This window comes from Myotis yumanensis, unplaced genomic scaffold (genome assembly GCF_028538775.1).
Source record: "Myotis yumanensis isolate MYYU_CA2020_CCGP unplaced genomic scaffold, mMyoYum1.0.hap1 SCAF_5, whole genome shotgun sequence".
NCBI classification, from domain to species: domain Eukaryota; kingdom Metazoa; phylum Chordata; class Mammalia; order Chiroptera; family Vespertilionidae; genus Myotis; species Myotis yumanensis.
The window spans coordinates 57392969-57410399 of record NW_027223756.1 but is presented as its reverse complement, the minus strand read 5'-3'; the positions used below and the strand labels follow the sequence as shown (position 1 = coordinate 57410399).

At 48.4% G+C, this 17431-nt stretch overlaps 1 protein-coding gene and 1 non-coding gene across 4 annotated transcripts in view; both read right to left on the bottom strand.

Annotated features, from left to right (window-relative positions):
* Nucleotides 1-17431, bottom strand: part of TMEM131L (transmembrane 131 like) — a 145318-nt gene that overhangs the window by 72822 nt on the left and 55065 nt on the right. The window lies entirely within an intron of this gene.
* On the bottom strand, nt 14788-14896 carry LOC139011845 (U6 spliceosomal RNA). The gene has a single exon (XR_011471674.1). It is a non-coding gene; the product is annotated as a U6 spliceosomal RNA (small nuclear RNA).

Below are 17431 nucleotides of genomic sequence, written 5' to 3'. Positions count from 1 at the left end.
GTTTTGAGGAGTCACAGGAGGCGACTGACGTAAAGAGGTGCCAACAGCAGACGCACCACGACCACCCCACTCCCGACCAAGTTGGCCAGGGCTCAGCCTTCCAGAAGAAAAAGAAAACAGGCAACTTCACATGTCAAAAATTATCTTAGAAAAGTCATGCTACTGTATAAGTAATAAATAAAATAATTTATGACGGTCTCCTTCCTGCCTTGTGTCCCGGAAGTGGATGTTCCACCAGATTTCACGCACAACCTCTGAATGAGGAAAGTTTGTAGGATTAAATTAATTTACCCAAGCTCACACAGCGACTAAGAGGCAGGGCCAAAATTCCAAAGCAGACCTGTCCAGGTCACAGACATGAACCTGGTACAGCATTCAGGTCTACCCAAGGCCGTGTGACCTACAGGGACCCAGGCAGTCTCTCCTGGGCCTCAGAGTCCAGATAAACGTGGGCTCCAGGTCCAAGGCCATCACTTTCCAGTCCCGAGTGGGTCAGTTGCCAAATTTCTCTAAAGTCCCCTTTATCTGTAAAGTGGAGATGACAACCGTGTCTACACCTCGCAGTCGTCCTCAGTGTAAAACGAGGTACAAACACCTTTGTTTCATGACTGGCACACAATTCAATGCAATAAATACTAGATCGTGTTACTAAGAGGATGATTCTCATCTAACAAGAAAAGCAGTGAGAACAGGTGGAGAGGCCCATTGAGCTTGGAGTCGGAGCTAGCTCTGGATTTAGAAGTCCCAAGTGGGGTAGTAGTATTTGCTCTGAAAAGAACAAATGAATACAGACCTGGGCTCTCAGTCATTATTCTAAAGACACCCACTTTTCGCAAAGCTGAGCCTTCCCTCGGCAGCAGGACATATGTGCAAGGAAGCCCACGTGTTATTTATTTATTTACTTTTAACATATTTTTATTAATTTCAGAGAGGAAGGGAGAGGGAGAGAGAGATAGAAACATCAATGATGAAAGAGAATCATTGATCAGCTGTCTCCTGCACACCCCACACTGGGGATCCAGCCCGCAACCCGGGCATGTGCCCTTGACCAGAATCAAACCTAGAACCCTTCAGTCTGCAGGTCAATGCTCTATCCACTGAGCCAAACCAGCTAGGACAGCCCACATGTTATTTTGAAAGAATATCTTTGCCTTAAATCATCTAACATTTTTTTTCTTTAATCTCCTCTCCTCTTATTAAAAAATAAATAAAAATGGCTACCTTTTTTCTCTGCATATAAAACACAATTCAAAAAAGTGGCTAGGAAAAGAGGAAAGGAATTTCACTGGAAATGAGAGGCCCTTGGTTTAGGTCCCAGCTATGTTATGAGCTCCCATGTGACACAGTTTTCTCTTTGGCAAATTGAAGGGGAAGGACCAGGTGACTCTGAGATCCTTAGGAAAGTGTTGGGATGCCTGGACTCTTTATTCCCAGGAAAATCCATCTTTGTGCTGATAACAGACACACACCCTTTAGAAAAATTCAGTCCAGTAACTGAGATCTGGAAACGGATTAACTATGTAACCACCTGTTCTGGCCATGCACAAATGTTATGTGACTGAAACACATCATTTCAAATGCCATGCTCTACCTCTTCTGAATGAGCAAAAAAGGGGCCCAGGGACTCCGGGCACAGCTCTCAGCAATTTAGTAAATAAGGCATGGATGCACAGGGTCTAGGGCCAGCTCACGGAAGATTCTCCCCACTCAAGGTTATAATCCAGGAAGCTGGACAAAGCTTGGCCAAGCTGGACAAGCCAAACTCAAAGAGCAAGAGCATTCAGAGAGAAAAGGAGAAACTTACCTAAAAGGGAAAAAAAATCAGGCACGGTTTTGAAGAGGCAATGGGTCTCAATGAACATCTAGCATGAATGGAAACTGAATGGAGACCACTTTCAGCACAGCTAACAGCAGGGGGGAAGATGCAAAGGGTTAGGAAAGCACCATCTGAGCACAGAAAACACACTGGCAAGCTAGCCTGTTGTTGGCTCTGAGCAGCAGGGTGCAGCGCAAAAAGCAAGAAGGTGAGTGTGAGCGGTGAAGTGAGAAAAGGAGACAGAAGCTATGAGGGAGCCTCTGAGACAGCGAGGCAGCTAACAAATGGCTTCACTGGGCCCGAAGGTAGGCAAGAGTCAGGCGCTCCCTGCCATGAAATGGTCTTATGCACCATGGCTCTGTGCTGGACCCTACCCCCAAGGTAGCACTGCAATGTTTCAGATGAGGAGCTGCAGAAGCCGCCCTAGAAGGTGAAAAATAACTCCACCTTCTACGAGGAATGTGAAGTGACCACCTACAGGGAGGGTGAAAGGGTCTGGTTTTCAATATTCTTAAATGGACAGGCTTTCCTCCAGCTCCAGAAACCCCAGCACCTCCAGCTACTGCCTTTCAAATGCAAACTCTTTCAATACCCGGAGAGAGCAGCAAGTGCTTAAAAAAATTTTTTTTAAGGCGATGACAAGGACTTTAGCCACAGGATGAGGGTAAAATGTTGGTGTGAACAAGAGAAAAGGGTTGACACCCATTTCACAAACACTCAGGAAGGTAATGAAGTAAGTAGATCACGCAAAAATAATGCTATTGTCTAGACGAGGGGTGGGGGGAACGTCAGGCCAGTGAGCCATATAAGGCCCGAGAAATCGGTTGGTCTGGCCCTGCCAAGGCATTAGGGGTGAGTTAATTAACTGTTTGACCAAATATAGCAGGTTAACTTTTAAGTTGACAATTTTGTATGGCCCTCGAATGATGTTATAATTATCCTAATGGCCCTTGGCCGAAAAAAGGTTCCCCACCATTGGTCTAGAGACTAAAGTTTTCAAGGAAAGACCTGTTATGCTGATGAACTAAGGAGACTCTGAGTGCCCATTCAGGCCCTCGCGGGCGCTGGGCTCCCTTAAGGTGGGGATTCCTGCACTGTGACATCTCCTTGGACCCTGGGCAGGAAGCAGATATTTCTAGAACTCTGCTGGTACTGCCAGAGACCTGGGAGGAATTCGGTACTTTTTGGTTATGCAATAAACCTGGAATTGATCCCTGCGCAGATAGAATAAGCCCCAGCCTGGGGCTGCCGCTCCTGAGCGCGAGCCCACTCAGGGCAAAGCCTCCACAGGTTCCCACCCACAGTACAGACTCTGCCGGAGGCACTTCTGTGATCTCACAGTGAGTCCTCGCTCGGCCTGAGGGCCTGAGGGGAAAACTCTGCATCATAATCTTAGCACTACAAGCTGTTTCCTGCTTTTACTTTTCATTTACAAAAATGCTTCTCCCCAGAAGTTTGAGAGGAAAAATATGAAATACACAGGCATGTCTACTCAAGTTAGAACTGCCATTCTTCCTGGTAAATTAACAATTTGCAAAGAAACACTTCACAGTGGAGGCAGAAGCCAGTATTTTCCCCATTAAATCCCCACGGAGGTAGGGGGAAGACATTTGGTAGGGCACCGTTTTCCTGATTCCTTCCACTCTAAAAAGCCTGGGGCTTCCAGGTCCAAGCAAAAAGAGAAGTCCTTGGAGCAATACCAACTGTGGTCTGTTGGAGGCGCTCATGCCAACAACAGGATAGCTGGGGTTTTAAGCCACCAGGGCATGTTGATGGCCAAGTCTGCCTAAGGCCAAGACAAAAGTCCTCCATGCTAGTCTGCCCCTTCAGTGGCTGATGGCCTCCAAATTCATACCACCCATGGATGAGGTGCTCCTTCTCTCAAAGACTAACCCCTCCCAGCCTTTTCTGGGTGGTTCCTGGACTGATTCCAGGGCCGCACAGCCCCCATCCTGCCCTCTGCAAAGTGTGCACCCTCTCCTCCCCTGCTCTGTCCTCCTCCACTCCAGGAAACTCAGCCCCTCTCATTTGAGAAGACCCTCTCCTGGTGCTCCCTACCTCTTCAAGCCCTCTTCTTCCCCCCGTAGCCAAACTGTTGGCAAAAGTAACAATGTCAGCAAGTACATGTATTGAGCACTTACAGTATACCAGATGCTGCACACAGCACTTTATTATCCTTCATGCCATTTCCGCACACAAGGAAACAGACACTTTGAGCGTTTAAACAGCTCCCCAAAGCCCACTCGGCCACTGATGGTTGAACAGGAATCAGCCCCAACACTAACTACACTGCCTGCCATCCCATTTCTCTGGCATCCTGTACCTTCACTTGACCAAGACAGCTCTTGCTGAGGTCACCAAGTACTGAGCTCACTTAATCTCTCTACTGGCTGCTCTCCTTCAGTTCTAGGAAATCTCATGGAGTCTTTCCCCTCCCTCTAGGACTGCATCTTCTCATTTCCTTCCTCTCTCTCTCTCTCTCTCTCTCTCTCTCTCTCTCTAATTCCTGTTCCCTCATTCTTCCTCAGTTCCCACCCTCTAGGTTCATTTATCACCCAGAGGGTGCTGCTCCCAATACAGACATGTGTCTTTTCATGGCTGTCCAGTAGCCAAGCTTCCTTAGTGCATTCATAGATCTCCCACTGTCACCCCTCTGGATGGCCACAGGATCAGGGCAGATGCCACCACGCAGGAAGGTGGAGAATCCCTGTTCTGGAGTGACCACAGTGGCCGTGCAGCGGGTGACCGGCGGAGGGGCAGTGTCTTCTGTGGTCTACTTCCATGGCCTGTTTCAGCTGCGGTTCTAGCTGCTAGGCCCACTTTGGCTTGTTTGTTTTCTAAGCCTGGTTCTTAAGTCTTCCTAGAGATTCTGTACGCTGCCCAACCGCTTTTCAATAAATTCCTTTTCTGCTTAAACCAGCCAGAGCTGGTTTCTGTGGTTTGACATGCATTTCTCAAGCCTGTGTCGGTGGCCTGGACCAGACGCCCTCCTGCTGATGGCCTGCAGGCACCTCCAAATGGAATCTAAGATAGAGTTCAACGCCCAGCCTCCTCTCACCATCGGTTCACAGGGTTCAGAGCGCTGCACTACTGCCTTGGTGAGGGATGGCTCCCTGCTCACTATTACCTCCATGAGGGATGGCTCCCTGTGCACTAATGTCTCTGTGAGGGATGGCTCCCTGTGCACTATTGTCTCCATGAGGGATGGCTCCCTGTGCACTACTGTCTCCGTGAGGGATGGCTCCCTGCGCACTATTGTCTCTGTGAGGGATGGCTCCCTGTGCACTATTGTCTCCATGAAGGATGGCTACCTGCGCACTACTGCCTCCGTGAGGGATGGCTCCCTGTGCACTACTGCCTCAGTGAGGGATGGCTACCTGCGCACTACTGCTTCCATGAAGGATGGCTCCCTGTGCACTACTGCCTCCGTGAGGGATGGCTCCCTGTGCACTATTGTCTCCATGAGGGATGGCTCCCTGTGCACTATTGTCTCTGTGAGGGATGGCTCCCTGTGCACTATTGTCTCTGTGAGGGATGGCTCCCTGTGCACTATTGTCTCCGTGAGGGATGACTACATGTGCACTATTGTCTCCATGAGGGATGGCTCCCTGTGCACTACTGCCTCCGTGAGGGATGGCTCCCTGTGCACTACTGCCTCAGTGAGGGATGGCTCCCTGTGCACTATTGTCTCCGTGAGGGATGACTACCTGTGCACTATTGTCTCCATGAGGGATGGCTCCCTGTGCACTACTGCCTCCGTGAGCGATGGCTCCCTGTGCACTACTGCCTCAGTGAGGGATGGCTCCCTGTGCACTATTGTCTCCGTGAGGGATGACTACCTGTGCACTATTGTCTCCATGAGGGATGGCTCCCTGTGCACTATTGTCTCCGTGAGGGATGGCTCCCTGTGCACTATTGTCTCCATGAGGGATGGCTCCCTGTGCACTATTGTCTCTGTGAGGGATGGCTCCCTGTGCACTATTGTCTCTGTGAGGGATGGCTCCCTGTGCACTATTGTCTCCGTGAGGGATGACTACCTGTGCACTACTGTCTCCATGAGGGATGGCTCCCTGTGCACTACTGCCTCCGTGAGGGATGGCTCCCTGTGCACTACTGCCTCAGTGAGGGATGGCTCCCTGTGCACTATTGTCTCCGTGAGGGATGACTACCTGTGCACTATTGTCTCCATGAGGGATGGCTCCCTGTGCACTACTGCCTCCGTGAGGGATGGCTCCCTGTGCACTACTGCCTCAGTGAGGGATGGCTCCCTGTGCACTATTGTCTCCGTGAGGGATGACTACCTGTGCACTATTGTCTCCATGAGGGATGGCTCCCTGTGCACTATTGTCTCAGTGAGGGATGGCTCCCTGTGCACTATTGTCTCCGTGAGGGATGGCTCCCTGTGCACTATTGTCTCCATGAGGGATGGCTCCCTGCGCACTACTGCCTCAGTGAGGGATGGCTCCCTGTGCACTATTGTCTCCATGAGGGATGGCTCCCTGTGCACTACTGCCTCAGTGAGGGATGGCTCCCTGTGCACTACTGCCTCAGTGAGGGATGGCTCCCTATGCACTATTGTCTCCGTGAGGGATGGCTCCCTGTGCACTACTGCCTCCGTGAGGGATGGCTCCCTGTGCACTACTGCCTCAGTGAGGGATGGCTCCCTGTGCACTACTGTCTCCGTGAGGGATGGCTCCCTGCGCACTATTGTCTCTGTGAGGGATGGCTCCCTGTGCACTATTGTCTCCATGAGGGATGGCTACCTGCGCACTACTGCCTCCGTGAGGGATGGCTCCCTGTGCACTACTGCCTCAGTGAGGGATGGCTACCTGCGCACTACTGCTTTCATGAAGGATGGCTCCCTGTGCACTACTGCCTCCGTGAGGGATGGCTCCCTGTGCACTATTGTCTCCATGAGGGATGGCTCCCTGTGCACTATTGTCTCTGTGAGGGATGGCTCCCTGTGCACTACTGCCTCCGTGAGGGATGGCTCCCTGTGCACTATTGTCTCCATGAGGGATGGCTCCCTGTGCACTACTGCCTCAGTGAGGGATGGCTCCCTGTGCCTCAGTGAAGGATGACTACCTGTGCACTACTGCCTCAGTGAGGGATGGCTCCCTGTGCACTACTGCCTCAGTGAGGGATGGCTCCCTGTGCACTACTGCCTCAGTGAGGGATGGCCACCTGCGCACTATTGTCTCTGTGAGGGATGGCTCCCTGTGCACTATTGTCTCCGTGAGGGATGGCTCCCTGTGCACTACTGCCTCCGTGAGGGATGGCTCCCTGTGCACTACTGCCTCAGTGAGGGATGGCTCCCTGTGCACTACTGCCTCAGTGAGGGATGGCCACCTGCGCACTATTGTCTCCGTGAGGGATGGCTACCTGTGCACTACTGCCTCAGTGAGGGATGGCCACCTGCGCACTATTTTCTCTGTGAGGGATGGCTCCCTGTGCACTACTGCCTCAGTGAGGGATGGCTCCCTGTGCACTACTGCCTCAGTGAGGGATGGCCACCTGCGCACTATTTTCTCTGTGAGGGATGGCTCCCTGTGCACTACTGCCTCAGTGAGGGATGGCTCCCTGTACACTACTGCCTCAGTGAGGGATGGCCACCTGCGCACTATTGTCTCCGTGAGGGATGGCTCCCTGTGCACTACTGCCTCAGTGAGGGATGACTACCTGTGCACTACTGTCTCCGTGAGGGATGGCCACCTGCGCACTACTGCCTCAGTGAGGGATGGCTCCCTGTGCACTACTGCCTCTGTGAGGGATGGCTCCCTGTGCACTATTGTCTTCGTGAGGGATGACTACCTGTGCACTACTGCCTCAGTGAGGGATGACTACCTGTGCACTACTGCCTCAGTGAGGGATGACTACCTGTGCACTACTGTCTCCGTGAGGGATGGCTCCCTGCGCACTACTGCCTCAGTGAGTGATGGCCACCTGCCCAGCCGGGAGCCTGGATGAGACCTTGTCTCCCCTGCCTTTCTTAACTGTAAGTACATGCCGAAGGCTGCCCTGTAGTGTGACACTTTTACACCACTCGACTCTCTCCATACCTTCTACCTTCTACTCTTACTGCAGGACCTTATATTCGAGAGGCACTACATTGCATCTTGTTTAAAGAATTTTACAATATATTATTACATTTACACATTTAACCACACCATGTGCTATAAAGGACTCCTTTGGCTAACTGGCTAAACAACTTTGCAAAAACCGACCAAAGAAAAGGCCAGTAATTAAGTCCCAACTCTCATTCCAACTTTCACCATGCAGCTTCTCATCTATGGCTTAAAGACTTAACATCTTTCCCTAGACTCTACAAAGTGTTAAAATAATTAAATATGATTTTTAAATCCGTGAAATGCAAAGTACATTTGTGTTGCCTTTCAGCTCAAGGACAACAAATTAGCACGAAAAAGAATTCGGTATTAGAGGTCTCCAGCAGCCACAGAGTTGGGCAGATGATGCTAGAAACCAGAGCAGAAATTCACAGGATGAAAGGGGCATGGGGAGATGAGGGATGGGGGACTTTTCCTCCTCAATCACAGGTAGACAGTGCAAGTTTGTGAAAGCGTGTGCAACACTGTAGCTCTTTTCAGAAAAGCAACTTTGAGTTCCCAAAGTGTCCATATAATCCATATAACTTTAGATATTAGTTCTCTGAACCTGAGCTAGGTATTTTTTTAAAGCTCGTCTCTAACCCTTTAAGCACATCGGTAGCTAAACTTTCTGGTACTGTACAAGCATTAATGCTCGATCCCACTGACATGCATGTCTTCACTCCACCTGCAGTAGAGAGTATCACAGCCGTGTGTGTGTGTGTGTGTGTGTGTGTGTGTGTGTCCCTGTCCCTTGAAGGGCCAGCCTGATGACCCTCTTGGCCACAGTGAGTGAAGGAGCCAGCTGCTTCGGTCTACCAGGAAGAACACAGTGACTGTTGCTCAGCTAACTCGTGTCTCAGGGCAGTGCTATTTCTCAGAATACCTGGACAGCACTATTCAACAAGTTGAAGACTTCTCCCTTTGAAACAGGAAGAAAAAAATCTACCCTTGAGTATAATTTTTTAAAAGTATGTAGAAGTTCTTTTAATTGGACTGTGAAGCTGTCCACTAAACACACTAGCATACACCACACACATGCCCACAGAGCGTAACACTCCTGCCATGCTCACTTGTGTGAGAGAATCCCACTGTCAGGATGTCTTGAAAGCTGATTTTTCTCATGTGAACCCTGAGGAATACGGACTGGAGAAATCCAAGTTAGAGGGGCTGGAGTTTTGGGGTGTTTTTTTTAGGGATGGGGGAAAGGGAGTGTGGTAACTTAAAAATGTGTTATGTCACAAGAAATCATGCTCACGGTTTCATGGTTTCTTTCCCAGGGTTCTGTGACAGAGGTTGTTCTTGGCCCTTAATATCCCCCTCTCCTTCCATAATTTTTAACTGGTCACATTTCCCAGGCTCCCTTGCAGCTGGGTATGGCCATGGGACCAAGTTCTAGCAAATGGGATATAAGTTGAAGTAACATGAGGCAGCTTCCAGAAACTCTTTGGCCCATTCCTCCCATCTGCTGTCATGAACACACATGTCTCCACCCTACACCTGAGGAGGAGCAGGTCCCAGGGAAGGGGATGCGGTGCTCTTGAGGGAGCCCGAAGCTACAGAGCTCTAGACCAGGGGTGGGAACCTTTTTTCTGCCGAGGGCCATTTGGATAATTATAACATCATTCAAGGGCCATACAACATTATCAACTTAAAAACTAGCCTGCTATATTTGGTCAAACATTTCATTAACTCACCCCTAGTGCCGTGGCAGGGCCAGACCAAATGATTTCTCAGGTTGGACTTCCCCACCTCTGCTCTAGACTCTGACAGGACAGAGAAAACACTATCTTATTCTTATTTTTTGTTTGCTTGGTGCGAGGGAGAGGGGGCTTTGGGGGGGGGGGGGGGCGCGGCGGGGGAGCTTTGGAGGTGATATAATTTAACCAATCCCCTATTTTTGAAGTTGCCCTTTAATTAACACATTTTGATTTTTAAACTGCATATCAAAAACTCACATGTTGGTACTTGGAATATCAGGGAGAACATTTTGTAAAGTGTATGACTGTCTAACCACCATGCTGTACACCTGAAAGCAATACAAAATAATAGTGGAAGAAAACAAAACAAAAATGCTATCTTGTTCTAAACCACTTGTCTTTTAGAACTCTGTTACCTCACAACTTAACTCTCACTGCAACAGCTTCTCACCCTTGGCAAACCCCAGAGCCTGCCAGTGGCCACTGCTCAACAGAGCAAGCACCAGGCAGCTGGCCCAGGCTCCGGGCTCTGCTGGCCCCGGGGATGCAGGCTCCACGGCCAGCCTTTCATGTGGTTCAGAACCAGAGCTTCCCAATAAATCAGGAGCTAAACGTCTAACGCAATAAAACTAACCCCAACATAACCCAAACCTGATGGTGAAACAAAGAAAATTCTCAATAAAGAAAGGAGGGTTCCTGCTGCCTTTCACTGGGAAAGCCAGGGACTGTGGTGCTGGCCGACGGTGGCTCTGGTCACATGCGAGGGTCAACGAAGAAATGCCACATATGAACTGCCTTTAGAGCTGGACACACAGAAAGTAGCTTCTAACTCAGAACCTTTCGTTCTGCCTGATGTCTCCTGTGCAGGGATAAGCCTCCATGCAGGGGCGTGCAAGGATCTCTGTGAGACATTCAGGGGAACGCAGACTGAAGTGGCCACGCCAGAAATAGAAGAGGTGCTAGATGGATCACACAGGTGAGGTCTCCGACCTGCCCTTCCAGGAATGAAGTCCTAGAAGGGACCATGCGGATAAGAGCCCGACACCCTTTACACTGCAGTGAAGGCAAAGAGTAAAAATTACTCTACTTTTTAAAGACCGCTTGAAACTGCCTCAATTATTGGGACACATTACCTCCTTCCCCTGGGTGGCTGGCAGGAGCCCTACAATGGAATCCGGCTCCTTCTTAATCTACCTAAAGTCCTTCGACATGGTGTCTAACGGCAGAGCTCTTGCAAAACCAGAAGAGAGAACATGGGGGAAGACAGTGTCCTGTTTCCTAGTCAGTGTTGGGAGAAAGGCATTAGGTCAAAGCAGTGAAAACGTTTGCCAAAGTCCCAGAGCCCATAGACCAGGGGTCCTCAAACTTTTTAAACAGGGGGTCAGTTCACTGTCCCTCAGACCGTTGGAGGGCCGGACTATAGTTTTTAAAAAAACTATGAACAAATTCCTATGCACACTGCACATATCTTATTTTGAAGTAAAAAAACAAAATGGGAACAAATACAATATTTGTATTTGCATGTGGCCCACGGGCCATAGTTTGAGGACCCCTGCCATAGACTCACTGGGGACCAATCTGGGACCAACTTACAAAGGCAAATTAGCCAGAAAGATTAGTACAAGAGATCATCTAATGCTGTTGTGATCAGAATTTCAGTTTCCACTACTACAAAATTAAAGTAACACCCCTAGCCCAGAGGCGTGGCTCAGTGGTTGAGCGTTGACCTATAAACCAGGAGGTCACGGTTGCATTCCTGGTCAGGGCATATGCCTAGTTGTGGGCTCAATCCCCAGTAGGGGGCATGCAGGAGGCAGCCTATCAATGATTCTCTCTCATCATTGATGTTTCTCTCTCTCTCCCTCTCCCTTCCTCTCTGAAATCAATAAGAATATATTTTTTTAAATTCTAAAAAATAATCATCAACAAACAACAAGTGCTGGTGAGAATGCAGAGAAAAAGGAACCCTTGTACACCACTGGTGGGAATGCAGACTGGTGCAGCCACTATGAAAATCAGTATGGAGTTTCCTCAAAAAATAAAAATGGAACTGCCCTTTGACCCAGTAATCCCACTTCTAAGAATATAGCCCAAGAAAACAGAAACACACCAATCAGAAAAAAATATATGCACCTCTATGTTCATAGCAACACAATTTACAATAGCTAAGATTGGGAAACAGCCTAAGTGCCCATCAGCAGATGAGTGGATTAAAAAACCGTGGTACATCTACACAATGGAATACTACGCTGTTGTAAAAAAGAAGGAACTCTTACCATTTGCAACAGCATGTATGTGTTAGGGGCAAAAATAGAATATTGGGGACTAGTTATGATTATGGGAAATATTAATCATGCTCTGTTAACCATGATTGTATTGGTTAAAGAAAGGACATTCTGACCTGGCTGGGAGTTGTACGCCCTCAGGACCTGGGAGTCAACCTTGGACCTGGGAGTAACCTTGGAACTATAGGTATTCTCATTTAAGAACTGCCTATTGCCATTTAAAGATTAACAGCCTTGTTGCCCAAATAATGAAGTTCCACCCCAGCCTCCTACTTCCCCATGCCTGTAATCCCTACTTCCCCATATAATCCTTGTCTTACCCTGAATAAGCAGCTGGCCTATGGGGGGCTGGAGAGCAAATTTTTGTGGATGACCTGCAGCTCTCCCATACTGCCGGCAATAAAAGCTCATATATGATTCAACCCTGTCTCTGCTTAATTGGCTCAAGTAGTGACAGGCAGCACGGACCACTGGTTGTCCGGTTACAGATGGACCTGGAGATCATTATACTAAGTGAAATAAGCCAGTCAGAGAAAGACTGGCACATGATCTCACTCATTTGTGGAATATAATGAACAACATAATAAACTGATGGACAAAAATAGATACAGAGACATAGAAGCATGGAACAGACTGACAAACCTCAGAGGAAAGACAGGGCAGGATGGAAGGAGGGGTAAGAGACCAACCAACGGACTTGAATGCATGCCTATAAGCATAACCAATGGACACAGACAGTAGGGGGGTGAGGGCATGTGCTGGGGGTGGGAGGAAGCGGGGAGAGGTCAATGGGAGCAGGAGACATATGTAACACTTTCAACAAAAAGAATTTAATTTCAAAAAAAAAAATAAAGTAACACCCCTAGGTCCACTAGGAGCATTAAGTGAGATGGGTTTGTAAATAGCTTTGCAATGGGCCCAGCAGAATGTTTGCCCAGGGAGGGGAGAAGTGTCTGTTCTAAGGTCATGGGGAAAAGCAAAATAGTTTCATACTGAGTCCCATGGACTCTACAGAAGCCAATCAGGCTAAAACAGAATGTCATGTGTGGGGGTAGTGGGGGCGGGCAGACCGCCTCCAAACTTAATTCAAGGGAGATGACAGCTCCAGGCTGCACTCCAGGGGCACAGCTGCAAGTAGCAGGAGCCTCCCTTTCCATTCAGCCCAGGGAATTTAATTGTTCTTAATTATACAGCCACCACTCATATGCAAATAGTGCATGAAGGGTTTTCCTTTTAAATTGTAATGTTTCTTTCAGATTCTAGAGGCACTGAAGTGTTGCTGCTGAAGATGTCACCGAAGAAAGCATGGCCCTGTGGTGGCTCAGGGTAGGGGAGAGGCCCCGCTCCACCCGCTCACTCTCCCTTTGTCCAGCCCTGCAGGCTGTTACTCTCCCACCGCCAGGCCTGCCCCAGGCTGGCTCCCAGGTCTCCTTTTCAGCCTAGTTCTTCGCTAACTAACACCTTCCCCGCGCTCTCCATCTCCGGACAAAGCGAAGTGTGAGTCGGGCAGCAGAGAGGAGAGGGGAAAGCAAGCATCAGCTGGCAGAGAGGCTGTTTTATCCCTTCAGTCCCTGCTGTTGGAGTCCCGATGAACGTGGACTCCAAAAGGAGAGCTTGCTGAGAAACACTGTTTGGAAGAGAATAATCGCAACATGAAAAAAGTGCTGGCAACAAGTCAGTAAAAGGGAACAAAGCTGCCATGTTCAACATGATTACAACCAAAAACCCTACCGAGGAAGATGAGAAGCTGATTAGCAGAATATTAAACGGGGCCGTGTTAGGATGGGTGGGATATGAGTGACATTCCCCCTCCCCCCAGCTTTCCAAAACTGTTAAGTAGTTTGATACCTTTGAGAATATTCCAAATGTGTGGAGTTATGTTGCTGTTAGAAAACTCAAGGGCGATCATAGGAAGGTACATTCTTCTTAAATAGTTATTTCTTTGTGTGGATTCAAAGAACACATTTCCACATTTATAAGTTACTTAAAAGCTAACAAAAGTTTCAATTCTGAAACCACTTTCTTGTTCCTTTGCTCCACACTCCCTACTCACTGGTTACTTCCTGTCTCTGTGGGCTTCTCCTTCCACCACCACCACCTCTTTACCAAGCCTTCCCTTCCCCCTCTACAACCACTCATTCCGTGATCTGATCCCATCTCCAGGCTCTAAACATCACCGGAGCTTACACCCGACCCAACTCTCTCTCCAGTCCCAGCACTCTGGGTGCCCACCCACAGGTTCGCTGGAAAGTCTCAAAGACATTTTTTTAAAAGTCTAAACCAAGCCCAGCGTGGCTCAGTAGTTGAGCATCAACCTATAAACCAGGAAGTCACAGTTCGATTCCCACTCAGGGCACGTGCCCGAGTTGCAGGCTCCCAGTCATCAATGATTCTCTCCCATCATTGATATTGCTCTCCTTCTCTCCCTTCCTCTCTGAAATCAATAAAAATATATATATTTTTTAAAGTCTAAACCAACACCCATGACTTTACCTCAACCCACAGCCATCGTGGCTCAGTTGTTGAAGCCAATAATTTTGGAATCAATCATCCTTGTCTGTTTTCTGCCTTATACCCCAGATCAACCTACTGGAAATCTTGTGTGAGCTCTGCTTTCAAAACATACCCAGAACCTCACCACCTGCACCCTGGTCGAAGCACCAACATCTCTTTGAGTTCTTGACTATTGACTACAATAGCCTCAAGCGGTCTCCCTGCAGTCTAGGCTCAACACCAGCCAGGCAGCTTCTTAAATCCTAATTCAGATCCCTGCTCCGCTCCAAACCCCGTGATGACTCCCCATTTCCAAGGTCTCACGTGAACTGAGTGCCACACTCTCCCCCGTGACCTCACCACCTTCAATTCCCTCTTTTTTTTTTTTTTTTAATAAGGAATGTTTCACAAATGTGTGTGTCATCCTTGTGCAGGGGCCATGCTAAACTTATCCGTACCGTTCCAGTGCTGCCAAAGCAAGCACCAATTCCCTCCTTGATACCTGTCCTGCTCTCACCACTCTGTAAGCACTCCAGGCCATAGTTCCCACTGTAAATCAAAACCTTTAGTATCTACAAATACCAGTTACACAAAAATAGAGGCAAGCTGAGGTGCGGCCTGCATCTGACCCTCAGCCTCACTTCTGCAGTTGCACCCCTATTTCAAGCATCAATGGGGTGCAGATATGTACCCCACCCCCACAGCTAGCCCCCTAGCTGGAAAAGGTGTGAATGTGCCCAATGTGGGGATAGAAGATCTGAGAGATGGAGAGAGAATCCCCAAATTCACTTACTCCTAAGGCCAACAACCCTCCTTCTTCCAGGTCATAAGAGCTAATAAATCCCTTTTAATGCTCACGCTAAATGACTGTAATCAAAAAGGTCCCAACTGGTAGTTAGATGAACCCAGTAACTCAAATGTAATTCATGAAATCAAGTGACCTTTGGAATATTAAAATACATGTTATGACTCTATATAAAAACAAATGCTTTCTGAGAAAAAGGATGAACCTGAATCCTCACCAAAAAAAAAAAAAAAAAAAAGCAAGGGGGGTGGTCTGCATCTTTATAAAACCAATTGCTTCTTCTAAGAGAGACAGAAATGTTCTCAAATTAGATTGTGGTGATGGCTGCACAACCCTGTGGCTATACTCACAACGCAGTGAACCACACACTTAAAATGAGTGAACTGCATGGTGTGTGAATTGTATCTCCATAAAGCTGTTGAAAAAAAAAACAAAAAGAACCAAAAGCAAGCACACATGCCAGCCTCCAACATCAAGCATTCATCAGGATTCAGCGTAGGAAAGGGAAGAGGAGGCGCTTTCTGCATCTTCTCATACATGTGCTCATACTTCCTTCCTGTGCACACAGACGCCCCCTACACAGCGAAAATGCCGTATGCAGATGCCTCTGATTAGGGCCGGCCACATTTCCCATCATTATGCAGCCTAATTCCTGCCTATTATCCAAACGCAGACTCCTTCTGCCTAATTTCAGGCAGCCTGGCAGCTGCAGAGGAAGAACAGCTTGCCCTCCCGAGGAGGCCCATTTGACATAGAACCCCTGCTGCTAAGAGGACTCCAGTTCTCGACATGTCAATCACGTAGGCACAAGGAGACCTGGGAAGAACGGCGACTTCCTTCTTCATCTGTGAGCCAGCATGGAAGATGAAGAGAAGGGCAGACTTCAAGACTAGTTTTGGTACTGGGGGGGGGCGGGGGTTTGGGGTGAGGGGAGGGAGGTGGTAAAGAATCAAATAAGAGCAGAGCAAGTGCTTACACAAGACGCGCTCTCTCCCCAGCTATCTCCATCTCCATATTAATCTTCATGAGCACACGAACCCTGATCTTTAAACCACCTGACCTCCAGAGCTCAGTGCACTCCCATACGACTCAATTACTCTGACTTTGCCCGTTCTCCAGATAATCCCTTGACCCCTCTTCAGAGGAGGCATTTCCCTATTTTAAATAGCTTTCCTTGTGGTTTTCCTTTAGCTATAAACAGAGATTTAAAAAAAATACTAAAATACTGTAACTGTACTTGCTACAATGAGATAGGGGATTATATTGCGAAGGGCCATAGTTATTCAGTGAAATACTGTATATAAAGTGTTCAGCTAAGTTTTTAACTCTCATGACAAACAACTCAATTGTTATGCTGTATTCAGTGACACTTTCGAAATATATTTCTTTCCTCTAGTAATAACAAAACAGGGACATCCTGTACACCCTACACTAGAAAGACTGCCACATCTGGCATCAGTTACAGAATTCATCACTTTAAATTCAAGAAAAGGTGAATCCCTAGCAGGGGAATCTTTAAAAATGTGTAGCTCCTAAACATTTCCTCCTCCCTTAAAAAAAAAATCATCATGAGCACCAGCTCAGGGAGTCAAGAAATGTGGGCCCAATTTGGGGCCTCTCAGAGATAACGAGGAGCAACCTTAAAAAACAAAACAACACACACACACACACACACACACACACACACACACACACCCCTAGGACTTCACGAGCTCTTCCTGAATCAGAATATCTGGGGACAGAGCCTGCAAATATGGATTTGGGGAACAGCTCCCCCAAGGAACTCCACCGTCCCTGCTTCCATTAGGAAAGCAGGTGTGCATTTGGGATCCACAGACCCATTTATCCATCTCTCTGCTGTTCATTCCAGGACCCTTCCAGAGACACCTCGTTTCTAACACAGCTCATTTCCATTATAAAATTCCTCCATCTCAGGGAGAGCCAGGTTGCAGGAAACAAGCTAGCTATTTTAAGCAGGAAGGGATGTTCACACGGGGAATTGATATTTATGTGATTGTTGAAAGGTTCGAGGGAGCAGGCTCTATGCTGGGCCTCCAGGAAGGACTCCCAAACAACAGGGAACTGGCCCCCAAGGGTGCTGGTGCCTCTGTCATGGGGAAGGTGGGGCACCTCAGGAAGCTGCCCTGGTCTACTGAGTCAGGAACATCCTGCCAGCTGTGACCCCAGGACCGGGAAGCTGCCTCTGTCACCTTTCCTGGTCCTATGCC